Source organism: Canis aureus, chromosome 17 (genome assembly GCF_053574225.1).
Source record: "Canis aureus isolate CA01 chromosome 17, VMU_Caureus_v.1.0, whole genome shotgun sequence".
Classification (NCBI taxonomy): Eukaryota; Metazoa; Chordata; class Mammalia; order Carnivora; family Canidae; genus Canis; species Canis aureus.
The window spans coordinates 32714540-32730861 of record NC_135627.1 but is presented as its reverse complement, the minus strand read 5'-3'; the positions used below and the strand labels follow the sequence as shown (position 1 = coordinate 32730861).

Here is a 16322-nt window from a genome sequence, read left to right as displayed (position 1 = left end):
TCTAAAAAAGAAAGAAAATGAACTACTAAATTATTTCTATAAAACTTTGGGTACAATTCTCAGGAAACAGAAAATTACTTTCCTGAATAAAATGGTTTTAAAATTCCTTGTTTTAACAGTATTTTATGAATGAGTTCTATTTCTTTAATATTTATTTAGAAATAAGAACAAATGATTACTACTTTCTCAATCATGAAAGCAATTCAAATCTACAGTACATGAATATGAGACTAAACATACTACTTCTAGAACTTCCATGTTGTTACTTTTAGCACCCTGAAGAAGCACTTTGCCTCACTCAAAATCACAGCTTATTTACTAAAAATGTCCTTTGAAACCACACCCATAAAAAGTATTAGGAGGAGTCCTGCAGCTCCTGAGCATGCCCCCAAGACTGTTTTAACGATTTATATAATGCCCTCAGTGGCTGAGGCCTATATGTGAAATCTTAATTCCTGCTCTGAGCCATACAGATTTTATCCAAGAACTAACAGTGTTAGTGTAAACATACCCTAAAGGGTCAGACTTGCTAATGCACATTTAATTCTTTCCATGGATGACCATCTCCTTTGAGAATGCTATCCAATCATAAAAGTAACAAAGATTTTCAGCAAGGATCTGACATTGAATATAGAGTAAGTGAAGAATGAAATAGCTGAGTTTTGATCACAGTCCTTAACGAAATCCCTATACCACTGGGATTTTTGGTTAACTAAAGCTCATCACTTCTAATCTGGAGAAATGCAGGAGGCCCTGAGGCCCAAAAAGGAGAAAGTTATGTGGCCAATATGGCAAATATGCCTCTAAAAGAAGAAATGTCCTTACCTTAAGAGATGAACTATTGAGAAGTTAGTGCTCACCAAAATTCTGATGTCTTAGAAAGAAACCATTATTTTTGTTTATATTCCCTGAAGGTGCCCTCTCTTTACTACTAGGCTTAATGTAAAAGAAAATATAAACTCCTTTAGCAGCATAATTGAACAGTTCTACACTGTATGCTTTTTATTGCAGGGAAATGCAACTCTCAGGAGTTTTGTAATATGGCCTCTAACAGCATTCACTCATTTATTAGGACAGTAATAAATAATTATTCAGAATAAAAATCTCACTAGGGTATCAAAGCTTATTGGAAAGTATGCCAAGCAAGCAATGCAGATTTGTTGTTTACAGTAAATAAAGTAGAAGTTTTGCCTTAAGATTGAGCTTTAAGTTAACCTCATCATCATTAACAACTTTTATTTTAGGTGTTGGGTGGTTTTTTGTTTCTTTGTTTGTTTGTTTGTTATTATTTTTTAATCTGCAGATACCAGTAAAGGAGAAAAATCATCTCACTTAATGAAGCTAATTCTCTTTTCGAGAGGTATTATTACTATAATCACAAGCTTGGATTTAAATGTATAAAAGCATTCTCTGCCCAAACTTACAGAAGTGAAATCATCTGTGTCCTTCATTAACCCACATGCCCACCCCCGACACTCATTAACATTATGGAAGAGGCTCAATAGAATCTGTGCCAGTTATCTTGACTTTTGTTCCTACTGAGCTTTGAGTTATATACAATTCATGTATCCATGCCTGACCTGATGGCCAGCTGTATAATAGACAGTTTCAAAGTAACTATAAAGAACAAAATATAAACCACTTCACTGGAAAATAAATTTATTTTCTTAAGGCATACTACTGCTATGTCAGGAATTTGTTTTGGTTGAGGTTATAGGCAAGTTCAACAAACACTTTTGTACTGTAACACTCTATGCATTTACTACTCAGCTCCTTAACACTTACCTCTCCTAAGTGAGGTAATGACTTTAATTGCTTATAGTTAATTACTTTAAACAATTAACACAATTGCTTAATTGTAACTGAAAATGTATATGAATGTATTCAGAATCCTGCCTGACTAGAAATAAAATTACCCTCTGTGATGGTTAATTTTGTGTGTCCATTTCGCTGTACCACTAGATGCCCAGATAGCCAGTTAAACAGCATTCCCCTCACACTTGTGAGGGTGTCTCTGGAAGAGATCACCATTTGAGTCAGTACACTGAGCAAAGCAGATGGCCCCTTGCTAACATAGATGGGCATCACTCAATCTCTGGAAGGCTTGAATAGAACAAAAAGGCAAAGGACAGATGGATTTGATTCTCTCTGCCTGATCATTTGAGCTGGGACATAGGTCTCCAACCCTTGTTGCTCCAGGTTCTCAGGCCTTTAGACTCAAACTAGAGCCTATACCAGCAGTTCCCAGGTCTTCAAACTACACATGGGCAAACTTCTTGGGTCTCCTGTTCGCAGAAGGCAGATAGTGGGACTTCTCAGCCTCCGTAATCATGTGAGTCAATACCTTAGAATATATATATATATATATATATATATATATATATATATGCGCACACACACATATAGTATGAATCACATATGAATCATATATATGTATATATTATATATATATATAATATATATATATATATTACTCTTACCGTTTCTCTAGAGAACCCGAATACACCCATTTAACCCTCTATTTGGAAATCTGTTTCTCTCCAAATCTGTAGAGGTTATCGGTGGGACCAATGAATTGAGTACCACTGAAACACAATATCCCATCCACAGTCACCTTTCCTCTACCAAGTGCCCTTCTGGAACCAAAGGATAAATTCATTATCAAATATACTGTTCTTCTGCACACCACTTGTTGGGTCATTGTGTTTTCAGGCCTCACAGAAAAGTAACCTAAAGAAAAGTGCATGGCTTCAGGAATTTTATGTTACTTATTCATTTATTCAATAGTTCATAGTCAGTAGATATTCTTCTGTTTTCAATTAGAGTATGCTAATGTCTTCTGCACCTTACTAGATGATTACTTTTATTTTTTTTAAAGATTTATTTATTTATTTATGAGAGAGAGAGAGAGAGAGAGAGAGGCAGGCAGAGACACAGGAGGAGGGAGAAGCAGGCTCCATGCTGGGAGCCCGATTTGGACTCGATCCCAGTACCCCAGGATCGCGCCCTGGGCCAAAGGCAGGGGTTAAACCACTGAGCCATCCAGGGATCCCCCATATGATTACTTTTATGCAAGAAAAGACTAACCTTGAGTCCCCAAAAAACTAGCCAATCCTCCAAAAACCAAGGCAATCTAATTCTATGAGATGCAAGGCAAATTTCAAATTTTGTTCATTTTAAGAGAACTTAAACAGACTGGTGTGTTTATTCCCTAGAGTTCCCTTTGTTTCTGTGAAAGGTGATGCATATTTAATATACAATTAAATATCATGATAAAAAATACATAACCATTTAATTCTGAACTTTCTTACTGCTGAGTGAATTCTAAGTTTATTTTCAATAGCTATGAATATAGCTAAACTGAATATAATCGTAATATTAAAGATGCTATTGAAAATTACTAAATTATCTGCTCTCTGTGATATAAGTCATCCAAAAGTACATTTACATTTGAATTATTTATATATCTAATGTTAGAAGATAACACCAATTGAAAGAATAACAGCTAAATTCTGGTTTTATCTGCTCCAAACAAAAGAGGGAAAGCAAAATTGAGGTTCCTTAATTTGCATGTGGATTTCAGCAATTCCTCATCTAACTCCATTTGCTCCTCCATAGAGTATAGGGGACTCATAGGAATGAGAGTTGAATATTTCCTAACACTTTACCCAAGAACTGGGGAGGTGGATGTGTCTCATCCCTCATTAAATCAGAGTTCTTCAGGGATCTCTATGCATGTTCACTCAGAGCAGTCCAATTTGGGTCAGTGATCGGTTATTGGTCTCTTGTCCTATTGCTCTTAGCCTCCTTTGAAGAATGTCAGAGGGCCAATGGCTAGGAATTCAGCCACAGATGCAAGATCCCTCCTACAAATGAGGAGTCACTCCAGAAATATTATTGTTCTCTTTTCCAATCCCAGAGGCTTCTCACTTTAGGTTTCCAAAGATGGAGATAATTGAGTGGAGGCAAAAATACTTAATACAAACTAATAATTTGGGGGCTTAAATAAGAATAAAAGATGCTTGATTTTAAAAGTTCCTTGTTATTGTTAAAATACTTCATTTGTCCAAAACAAATTTCTAGGAGCACAGCCAAATACTATAGCATAAAATGAAAATCAAGATAAAGTTGGACTAATAAGAAGTGCTGACAGATAATCATGTAAAATAAGGGAGTTTTCATTTTAGAGATGAGCAGAACAGACAAGAAAATAAGTAATTGTGTGTCTGCCATTTAAGTACAAATTCCAACTGCCAAGAGAGTAACATTCATTCTGGTTCCAAGCAAATACATTCTTGCCTTCTTTTCAGAAGACTCTTTGTTTAATAGCTCTGGAACTTTTGCTTCATATTTTAAATCTCCTACCTCAGTTCCTAACAGACAAAATGTCTTTGTCTTCAGCCTCTCAAACCAAGAAACAATGGGGTTTCTCTTTATTCCTACTGAGGTTGATTTGAGGCTGGTTACTTAAAATCCCTATCTATGATTAAGCAAGGAGAAGTAATGTGGTTATAGCAAAGAGATTAACAAAAACACATCAAAGATAATGCAAAAAATTAAAATATTTTAAGCTATTAGAGACTTCAGTTAAAGTACTGAATAAAGAGATCAAATGGGGTGAAACTGCTTAGAAATTATTAATTCAATCCTTCATTATTTTCAAATGAATAGTACATGTTCATATATAAAATTCTTGAAGATTTTAGTGGGAAAAGGCACCAAAGATGATCATATCTGTGAGTGTATAAATATACACACACGGTGGATAGGGGAGAAAGGCAGATTCTTAGTAGAAAAAGAAGGTTGCAAATCCAGTTATAAATTAAATTTTAGTGATTTAAATAGTTCTCAGAAATCAGGTCATATTGATTCTCATATTATTTTTATTTATTAAAGCATTTAAACAGCTTCATAAATTAAAAGTATAGATAGTACCTTAAACCAAAGATCAAATTCATAGAAATCATACTAGACAGATTTGATACTGTAAATAACATTGCAAGATTTAGCAACAGGATATTAGTTAAATGCAAATTCCAGATGTACCACAAATAATTTTTGTGTAAGTATATTCCAAATATTGCATAGGACATAGAGAAAAGACTGCATGGTGAGAATGTGTTTGCTTGAAACAAGAATTAAGGCTGACATTTGGCAGCTAAAATCAGTACTTCCATGGCAGACAAACAATTATTTTCCTGTCTGCTTATCTCTAAAATGAAAATCCCTTTACTTTATATGAAAATGTGTCAACATGGGACAAATTTTAAAAATCATTTGTTGTATATTTGAAATTAAAATTTAACTGAGCATCCTATGTTTTATCTGACAACACTAGAAAATACCAGAATTACTTTTAATACCAGGGACATTAAAAAAAGTTGGCTCAAAAAAAAAAAAAAAAAAAAGTTGGCTCAAATTTTATAAAATTTGGAGTATTTAACACTGGGGAAAAAAAACCAGTTTTAGCCAAGAGGAAGTTTCTCAAATGTGTTTATGATCAATGATTCATAGAGTCATTTTTCAATGTATCTAAATTATTACCCTTTTCCTATCCAAAGTGCTTAACTTCCTTTGCAGTTTTATTTATTTTTTTTATCTTGAAACTTGAATATAGGGAAGGAAAACCAGTCTTAATATCCTTTGAATATATTTTCCCCTTTCTATAATTTTTTAATGCCATTTCAACAAGTCTTTGCCTGACAGTCAACACAACCTATATCCTGTCACATTCTCTCCTCCCAGTTGTACATGGATATCCAGGCTGTGTCCAGGGTCTTCAGACCAATTTTCAACTCTCTTATTCAAACTTCATGAATTCTTTATATCAGCAGTGACCAGAAACTGACTGAAACATTTAGAGTCAGGTAGGCTTCCCTGATATGTCGATGTCTCTATCTCCAATTATTTAATACGACTAATATGGTCAGTAAATGTTTCAGTGTTCATAAAGGACCAGAAAAGCACTCCACTGCCAATTCTACCTGGTAAAGGCTATTATTATGCCATTTGATACAAACTAGATCCACAGATAAATTTTAGAAACTCTCGCTCTAGCCATCCATGATAAAAGCTATTGCCCCTTAGGAGATGGAACTCATTTGCAGAGACTATTCACAATTCAGTACAGTCACTCTACAGGGGCTTCTCAAGGTAAGATCTTTGTAACAGATTCATTTGTTGGCTGAGGTAGAAATTTAATGATTCAAACATCATTGTGTACACCCAAGTGACCTTGTAGGCCACAGTGAGAAAGAAGAAAAATTAAACTTCAAGTTATCTGAATAGTGAATTTAATCCTCTTAAAAATAAGATCCAAAATAAAGTATACCTGTGTAAAGTTATCTTATTTGAATTTATAAAAGTTATTTATATATTCTGGAGATAAGGGTTTTATGTATTGCAAATGTTTTCTCCCAACTGATGCCTTGTCTTTGAGTTTCCTTACCAGTATCTTGATGAACAGAAATTTTAAATTTTGATAAACTACATTTTATAGTTTTTCCCTCTTAGAGACCAATCTAAGAAATATTCTCTAACCCAAGATTGTGAGTATATTCTTCCAGTTTCTTTCTAGAAAATCTATAGTTTTATCTTTTGTATTTAGGGTCATACTCCTTCTCAAATTAATTCTGTTTTAGTTAGGGATTTTGTTCCACTTGTTTTGCCATTCTTCAAAAGTCATATAATCTCCAACTTCTGTCTGCTTTTGTTTGCTTTCCAGTGGCATCAAGTAGTATTTGTAAAAGTTGTTTTTGATTTTTGTCTAGAGCCTATAATTATTATCAAGAGGAGTGTGTTTTAGTACATTCCTGCTGCTATAACAAAATACCATAGACTGGGTGGCTTAAACAACAAATATTTAGTTCTCACAGGTCTAGAGGCTAAGAGCTTCAAGATCAAGGTTCTGGCATATCGGTGTCTAGTAAGGGCCCATTTCCTGGCTCTGTGTTCTCACATGGCAAAATGTTGATCCAATTCAAGTTATTCACACATTGCCAGAACCCTTTCCAAACACAACTAACCTCTTCATGTCAAGAGAGCTTGGTAATAGTGCCTAACTTGCTAACTCCTTCTGGTATCTTGCCAAACAAGTTTGTCCCAGCCAGTCGTACCATATTTCTGAGAGATGCAGCAAACCACCAGGCCTCCAACTTTGAGGGGTCTTTGAGAAGCATGAGGAGCTTTAGGTTAGATGATGAGAAAAATGTATGCTTTAAACAGAGACTGAGTAATCCTTCTTTAGAATTTAGAGAGTAATCTGATGCTCTCATGAAAGTGATTTTCTCACTTATCACATAATATATATCTAATAATTTATTCATTTTATTGCTTGGTACTAATCTTTAACAATAAACACTTTCAACAGCAATGAAATAAAATGTACATGTTTGGGATGCCGGGGTGGCTCAGTGGTTTAGCATCTGCCTTCCTCCCAGGGCGTGATCCTGGAGGCCCAGGATTGAGGCCTGGGATTGAGGCCCCCATCGGAGCCTGCTTCTCCCTCTGCCTGTGTCTCTGCCTCTCTCACTCTTTCTCTCTCTTTCTCTCTCATGAATAAATAAAATCCTTTTTTTAAAAGTACATATTTAATGGAAAATTAACTAGTGAATTTCCATTTCTTGGGACAACTGATGGTAAATAATTTGCCTATATTTACCATCCAACATGGGGGCAATCCTAATAGCAAAAATTGCGAAAACCTGAAGCCACAAGTCTGCTAAAACACTATCATTATCTACCTCAAAAGCTAGTAGTTATATTGACCATTTAATGCATCTACCTAAAGAAAATGACTTAACATATATACCCACAGGGATATTTGCATATATCTTTGTGAAGCATAACTTTTCAACTAGATGAAGTGACTGTACTTCTAAATTAACTTACGTTTAGTTATAAATTTTCTTATGCATATATAAATAGCATGCATATATAAATAAATAGTATGTTAGTTCTGTTAACTGAAATAAAACTTTTAAATTAGTTAAATAAAAGCCAGCTTTATTTTGTATCATCAAAGTCCTCAAATAGATAATCAGCTTAATTTTTTAGATGTTATTTTCTCAACCAGTTTATAAAATCCAAGTAAGGCTGGTTTTAAAGTTCATTCTTTCAATTGAACACCCAACTTGGGTCTTAAGGCTGTTGTAAATTTGTTACAAAGTTCAACATTAAAGATAAAACTATGTATGTTTTGATGATATTTCAGACACAAATTTTATGGAGGACAGCATTATTATAAAAATATTTTTATTAAATGAAGAAAATGAAGCAAAACTTTGCAATTGGTCATGGTATACACATAAATCGAAATTATATTACTTTTTATATTCTGCCAAGTAAAAGTCACAGTTACCTAAATTTCTATTTTTATAGATTCAAAAATAATTAAACTATGCAATTTTTGTTACCAAGCTGATCTTGAATATCAAATAAACATTTCACAATGGCACTATATACTTTCTTTTTTGAACAACTGTCAATTGAATTTTAGTGTATTTGAGAATCTGGAAAACTATTTTTTTAATTGATTATCTTAAAATGGTATTGAACGTATTGCAAATGAGTCCTCGAAATGCCAGGATTTGTTCAAACTATATAAAAATCTGAGTCCAAGTATTCAGTGAGTGAAGTGTCAGAATACTTCAGCTTTTGAAACATTTACTGAATTGCTATTATTAAAAACAAAGCTTGCAAACAGCAAGACATTAAAATTTATTACTAGCAAGGGAGCAATTGAACAAGTTGAATAGAAGCTAAAATGGTGTATGATATTAAATTTTAAAATTCTATAATTGTGCTTTAGAATTGTGTTTCCAAACTATCTGTGATAAAGAATCAGTTTTGCTTTTAATTTTCAATCCTGAAAAAACAATACTTTGGTAAATTACAATAATGAAAATAAAATGGACAAGAAAACATACAAAATTCAAGCCCAGATTTTTTATAATTAGTTTATGTAGATATAAAATTGTATTTTAATAAATATAACTATAACAGAAAAAATTGTAAAAATAATACAAGTTGTTCAATGAAGTTGTACATACAGGAAACAAATATTTAGGAATGTTATTAAATTCCTTTATGTCATCCTGCCATCATAAGTCTGGTAAAAAAATTATGATTGAAATTGGTTCTCCATCTTAAGCACTTATTGCACACTTTCAACGTGTGCAACCCTTTTCAATCAATATTTAAAGTTTTTAATGTGACAATTGAGCTTGATTCTTTTTTTTTTTTTTTAATTTTTATTTATTTATGATAGTCACAGAGAGAGAGAGAGGCAGAGACACAGGCAGAGGGAGAAGCAGGCTCCATGCACCGGGAGCCCGACCTGGGGCTCGATCCCAGGTCTCCAGGATCGTGCCCTGAGCCAAAGGCAGGCGCCAAACCGCTGCGCCACCCAGGGATCCCGAGCTTGATTCTTGATTGCTAATTTATCTAATCTAGGTTGGATTGGCAGCAATTCTACTTGCAAGAGTTAGTATGTCTAAAGTTGTTTCTTCTTATATTAGTATGAAAACACAGTAGAGAAACGAGAGTCACAAGTATGTTGATAAGAACAGAAGAGATTTTTAAGACTTTTTCAACAAGTTCAAGGTATTATTTCTTAACTTTTCTTGCTTAAAATTGAGCAGGTGAGACTATGTTCAAAATTCGTACTTAATCCTTCAGTAACCAGTTCTGACAACTTGTCCTATAAAATTAAATTTTAATAAATATAATTTTATTAAAGAAATGAATTTCCTATGCAGGATCTTATGATGAAAAATAAAAGTCAAAACATTCCATCAAATTCATGAGGTGTTTGATATAAATTCTTATAGATGTACAGTATCAAGATCACTTCCTTGATAAGTGTTGTTTAATCACAAAACATGTTAAAATAATCTATAGAAACTGTCTTCCAGTCTTCTAACTTTTCTTTTCTGCCATTGAAACATGTGTTGCTTTCCTTCATTGTATGCATGCAATAAGATCATTAAAAATTCCAAAAATATCAATAAGCACGTCTAGTGCTCAATTTACAGCTTTAAAAACCTGGAACCAAATCATTTTCTTATGTCATAGAAACCCATTATTGATAGAATTTTACCCTTGATAACAATTGTACCTCCACATGCAATAGCAGTTGTACATGATCAATTTACCTATTATCACATGATAGACAATACTCTCAAATTAAACATCTTTATAAAACTAGTGTGAAATCTTGGTCTTTTTTCTCCAGAATCACTTCCAACAACACAATCACTGTTTCATTTACTACTACCATCACATTCCGAGAAGGCCTGTCTTGTTAAGTACAATAGCAAAGCTTATTTTGCCATCAGTAAATTAGGGTCAAAAATAAGTAATTAGGAACCAAAACAATCTGGGTGCCTTATAAGTATAGTTATTTTTGAAATCCATTAAAAAACTGAATACAAAAAAAAAATTAACCAAACTCCAGAAAGTGACAAGCTCACAAAAGAGAAAAACAATTGGCAGCTGCTGTCATCTCTGAAATAACAGGGAACAATCTGCCACTGATAAAGACAATGAGGACTAGCCTACCTTTTAATAAATCTTTTTGGGTTATGGGTGAACTTCTCTGTTGGATTAATAACTTGAGGATCCCAAGACACAAAGGAAGACTACACCACTCTCCAACTCTTTCCCCTACATCTTTATTGGGGGTGATACCCTAAAATTATGGCAGGAAATAGAGTTGAGAGAAATTACTTCAAGTTTTCAGTTAAGAAAGAGTGGGAAAGGGGCAGGAAAGCTATATGAAATCTCTCAGGGGTAATTCCTGTTTTCACAGAGTGTAGGCCAGCCAGAGCCACCCTCCAAAGGCCAAGAATGGTTAACAAGGATGAAAAAGATCACCCAAGGCACAGAAAGCACAGGACAGGATTAGAGAGCAAAGAGAACTCCCAAAACCACCCCAAAATGCTGACAGTCAAAATGAAGTGAGGAGAGCTCTTCCGTAGTTCAGAAGTCATGCAGCCCAGCAGTGAAATGCAGCAGAAATCCTGAAACTTGGCAGTTCTGGAATTCTACGCCCTGCTGAAGGGAAGGCTACATCCATTCTGGATGCCATGAAGCTCTCTTACTGTTTTATTAACCCAGTAATCATTTAGATTCTCTCATTTTCTCCTCTTTCTGTTGTCTTACAGTTTTTCCTAAATCTGAGTTTTCTTTCAGAATCATTTTCCTCTTCTTTCTTCTTTTAAAATAAGTCAACTATAAGCTAAATGTCTTCATTGTGTCTCCATTTTTGAAGAATATTTTTGCTGAGCCAAGAGATTTATTATGTAATGGAAACTCCAATTTAATGTTCCTTATATGGCCTTTTCCTTGAAATTCCAAGTTATAGACAATTTGAACACTGTCTTACAGGGAAGCATATGCTTAAAGAAGACATAAATTGAAGATCTCTGTGAGGTACCAGATTCCCTATTGCTAGGATTTGGGGGACTAAACCCACCAAAAATTAGACTGACCTTATCAACCCTTCACCAAAGCTTATATAATACTTTTTGAAAAGGAAATATTAAGTCCTATCCTATACCATAAATACCAATAGAAATTGGATGTAATATATATTTCACTATCCCTTGAATTACTCCTAACTGCTTTAAGATGAGTTCAAGATGCTAGGGCTATTAATAGAATGATTATATCTCACTTTCCAGACTTGCTGAATTCTCTGGATAAAATTTTTATAGTCATAACTTTATGCTAGTCAAAATTCATTTTCCTTCCATTGGCCCCTTCTGATACCTAACATATCCCTACACTATTCACCCCAGCTTCCAGTCATGAGGGGGAAAAATGGACTTTGACCCTGAAAGAACACAGTGCAGAAATACAATGAGTTAAGAATAAATATTGAGGTCATTTTTTTTTCTGCTTAGTTCACTTTTTCTCCTTAATGACTCTTCAATGTTTTATAGGAGTTATTCAACTCCAGGGAATCTGCCTTTCCCCTCAAATATCTGTCATATTAAATGATTCCTACATTACTATATAGGCTGTGCCCTCTAGGATACTATTTTATCATGTAAGACCAATCCTTTGCTTGTTACCACAAACAACCAATCCCTTGGGAAGTAAGTCTCTGGAAAGTATGTGCCTAGGAATTTAGGAAAATGAAGTCACATGATCTACTCTAGAGGATCGCCGACGAGAATCACTAATTACCTTTGTATGTACACCATCCAAGAAATAGTTCCTACAGAAGTGTATATACGATTGGAAAGGGTGGTAAGAAATTGAATCTTAGCTGATATTATAAATTATACTTCGATAGCTATTGAAGCTCATTAGATAAATCTACACTTTTTAATCTAAATAGTAAAGATCAAAGTAATAGCTTTAGATTTTCTATTACTTGTCAGTGTGGTAACTGTGTCACTGTTATACTGCAGCTGCACTTGGATAAACACTACTGGCCAAATAGAGTAGTCCATATCTAAGAAGATATTCACCTGGCTCTTCAAAGTAGCCTCAGATGGATTCTGTAATGTGTTTTCTTGCTATGGATTATAATCATCATTTTCTGTTAATGGCCAAATACGGGCTCTCCAGGGTCTTAAATGCTTCTGCATAGCCACTTCACATCACATGATGTAGCAACTCCTCCTCACTTGATAAAAGGAGGTAAGCGACAAAATGTTGTTCAAACAGTTGTTTGTTGTTTCTCAGATAACATACCACCCAGAGATTATGAGAGCAATGCAGATCTGGAATGAGAGTCTTTTCTGGAGGGAGATGGGTGGGGGATAGGTTTGATCAGTGATGGGTATTAAAGAGGGCACTTATAATGAGCACTGGGTGTCCTATGTAAGTGGTGAATTACTGTATTGTGCTCCAGAAACCAATATTGCACTGTATGCTAACTAAAATTTCAATTAAGAAGAAAAGTCTTCTCTGCCTGCCTCTCTATCCTGGCTAAAGGCAGGCCAAAGGAAATGGGTTCAGAAGAGAGCAAGAATAGGAACAGTCACCTCCATCAGATATGCAAGACTGAGAACAATCACTTATCAGCTATATGCCTATAATCACACAATGTCATGACTTGCATAATACTGCTTAGCTCAGAATGTCATCTACTTTGCAATGATGCCCCACCTTAAGAAATCATTCCAAAGGCTCACTCTGCTTCTGAAATCATAACTTAAGAACTTCTGAGGCCAGTCCATAACCAATACAAACCTATGCGTTCTGTTAACAAAGACGTCTTTTTAGGGTTTTCCTTGTGTGGATTCTCCCTTACTGTATCATATCAATACATCTCCAGTTACTTACGGCATAGCAAGTTTCTTTGAGTAAGAGACTTTAAACACATAGAATACAGAAACAGAACATAGACACAAAAAGTATCCAATTAGATTATAGATAAATACAAATATGCATGGCTTACAAAAGAAAAAAATGGTCAAGCAGAACCTAAGAATCTATAAGCAAGAGAAGTGATCTCTTATCATAAAGCATCAAAATGCTATACTGTTTGATAACTCTTAGAAAATGCGATTTTAAATTATTACAATAATTATTTGTAGTACTGAGTCACACTATGAAAATATAAAAGAACATTCCAGACTAAAATAATGACATTTGAGACTACCACTGAAGAAATCTTGGGTTGAAGATAGCTTGCTAGACACTTAACTTTAGACTGCAGTCTTCTCGTATATAATGGAATGATAATGTCTGCCATGCTTAATTAAAAGTGTTACTCAAAGAGCAAAATTAAATAATGAATGTGGAAAAACTGTAAAATGGCAAGTTCTATACAAACTTAAAGTGTGACTGGGTATATGCTTTAGGTTTTATATAGCTTTTTTCATGGATTTACACTATTGACACACCACCCTCTCTACTATCCCAGGCCTGTCTATCCTAAATTCCTGTGCCAAAAAAAAAAAAAAAAAAAAATCAAATATTACAGCTTTTGGAAAATTGAATCCATGCATTATGAATTGAAGATCCCATTCAATTTACTTATTTACCTGAATTTGAATCAGGGTAGGGTTAAGGGATCAGGGGTTCAGCATAACAAATCAACTTCAATAAATGCCAACACTGAGAAATCAACTTCTTGTAGTGCTTTGGGTAGCTATATGAATCAAAAAAACAATTCATTTAAAATGTAATTTTGCATGTGATTAATCTATAATCTGGTCTGATTGCCTGTGGTACATTTTTATAATTATAAATTGAATGAAGAATAAAGATAATTCAAATAATCTTATTGGCTAAGGCACAGGGCATTAATTCAGTTTATAATAGCAATAATGACCTCAGCCCAGGACATTTCCAGGCAATTAATGACTGGTTGGAGTTAATGGCCCGAGTTTCAGCCAAGGACCATCAACTCCTCCTTGCTGGTCATCAATCCTCAGAAATGCCCAGTGCTCAGAGCACAGTCAGACCCATTCAGAGCTTGACATCATCCCAACTTTAAATTTTCAAGCAAATTTGTTGCTCTGTTCTTTTCCCTATAAACCCATTTTACTTATAAACTAGGTAAAAATGAAGGATACTGTTTTTGAATAATAAATTAACTCATAGAACATAATAATTGAGTGCCACAGAGGCATAATATATTAAGTAGCATTGTAATATTGAAAACATGGTAGAGACCCAAAATATAAGACATCCATTTTCCAACTCTATGAATGACTCAAAATGAGTCCTACTAAGGAGAGCCTGGGTGGTAAGCCCCCATTTTCATGGTTTTATTTTATGTATCCCAGAATGAAAATTAGAGCTAATCTGTAATTTACCTATTTCTGCTTTCTAACTAATAAGCCACCCTGCTTGACTTTAAATTCTTTCCTAGGATGAATAAGAGACAGTAGAGAGAAACATGATTTTTAATATGCAAGCCCAAGTGATACCACATGACAATATCATCAGTCATTTCAAGCTTCTCTAGAGGGCTTAACATATTTTTTTCCATCTCACAGGAGACATATGAAATAGATGACCTGGATCACCAGCATGTCACACACGGGCTCTTTGTAAACCATTCAAGTAGCGAGAGGGATTTGGCCGGCCAACCACCATCTCTATGGGAAACCACCAAGATGCTGCTCACCCAGGGAGTCATAGCCTATGGAAAAGCACTATACTGGTCATTGAGTTTGCCCCCCACCAGCTTCCCCCCAGCACTTAAAAAAGAAAAAACACACGATTTCTTTGTTGTTTTAATCCATATGGGAAAGGCAGAAATCATGAAATGACAGTGTGTAAAGTGGCCAGTACAGTCAGGGTCACTGGCCCGAAAGGCATGAATTCAGACCACCTGTGACTGTTAATGAAAGAGAAGATGTCTTCATTCAGAGATTACACATGCCCGCAGTCCTGTTGGGGCTGAACTTTTTGCCTTCTATGCATTATCTATTTGAAAAGGCAACTTTTAGAAATATGCATATTATATTCAAGTGGACAATTCATTATCATTATTACTCACATTAAGAGCCAATGTCCACAACAGGCCTCATGTAGGCTATGCAATGCCATTGTCCATACAAGGAAAGAGAAAGTCCCTCAGAAGCTGAACTAATGCCTCCCAGAAGGGATTTCTCAATGAGAATGGGAGATGTATTGCTAAAGAATAAAGTCAGGTTATCAAAGACGATTGATGATAAGAAAAGTCAAAATAATGTTAATAATAATATATTTTAAAAATAAAGGAAAACATTGCATTCCCATGTTTTCTTACTTATTAGGATGATGAGTATCTATCATTAAAACCATTATTTTTCCTGTCAAAGGACAGACATGAAATAACTCAAAAACTATCACAAAGAGCATTTACATACTGATGGTTTGATGCTTGATAGAGCCAAAAAGGAAAAAAAAAAAAAAAGTCCAAAATATGGAATGCTGCCCATGTTGTAAGATACCTCCATCCACCCAGGGGCTACATGCATGTATTGGGCAGTCAAGATTGTTAAGCATGAACAGAAAAATACTAAAAACATTATCTATCAAGTTTTACTAAGATAGATTTTATGTGTTGAAGTAGTATACATTTTAATCAAGTTACTATATGCAAATGAATACTAAATCTGAAGGCAAATTAAGTTCTACAGAATAAAAATACAATTTGAAAAAAAGCAGTAATTTTTATATCATCTTACAGAAAGCTGCTGCTGATCAATTCAAGATCCTAACCTGATTTTAGAGGCAGACAACTTGGAAGAATATAAATTCTTCAGTAAAGCTGTAACTAGATAATTGGTTTGGGGCCAGATTTTCTAAACTGCAACTCAAAAGGATTTAGGAATCTTGAGCCCTGTTGAGCAGAGCTAGGAAATAAA

General features: G+C 34.5%; 1 long non-coding RNA gene across 1 annotated transcript in view; it reads left to right on the top strand.

Annotated features, from left to right (window-relative positions):
• LOC144287516 (uncharacterized) overlaps positions 1-16322 on the top strand; it is a 25109-nt gene extending 8787 nt beyond the window's left edge. The window contains exons 2-3 of the long non-coding RNA XR_013355301.1: positions 12420-12651; positions 14964-16322. This is a non-coding gene — a long non-coding RNA (uncharacterized LOC144287516). The remainder of the gene's footprint in view (positions 1-12419; positions 12652-14963) is intronic.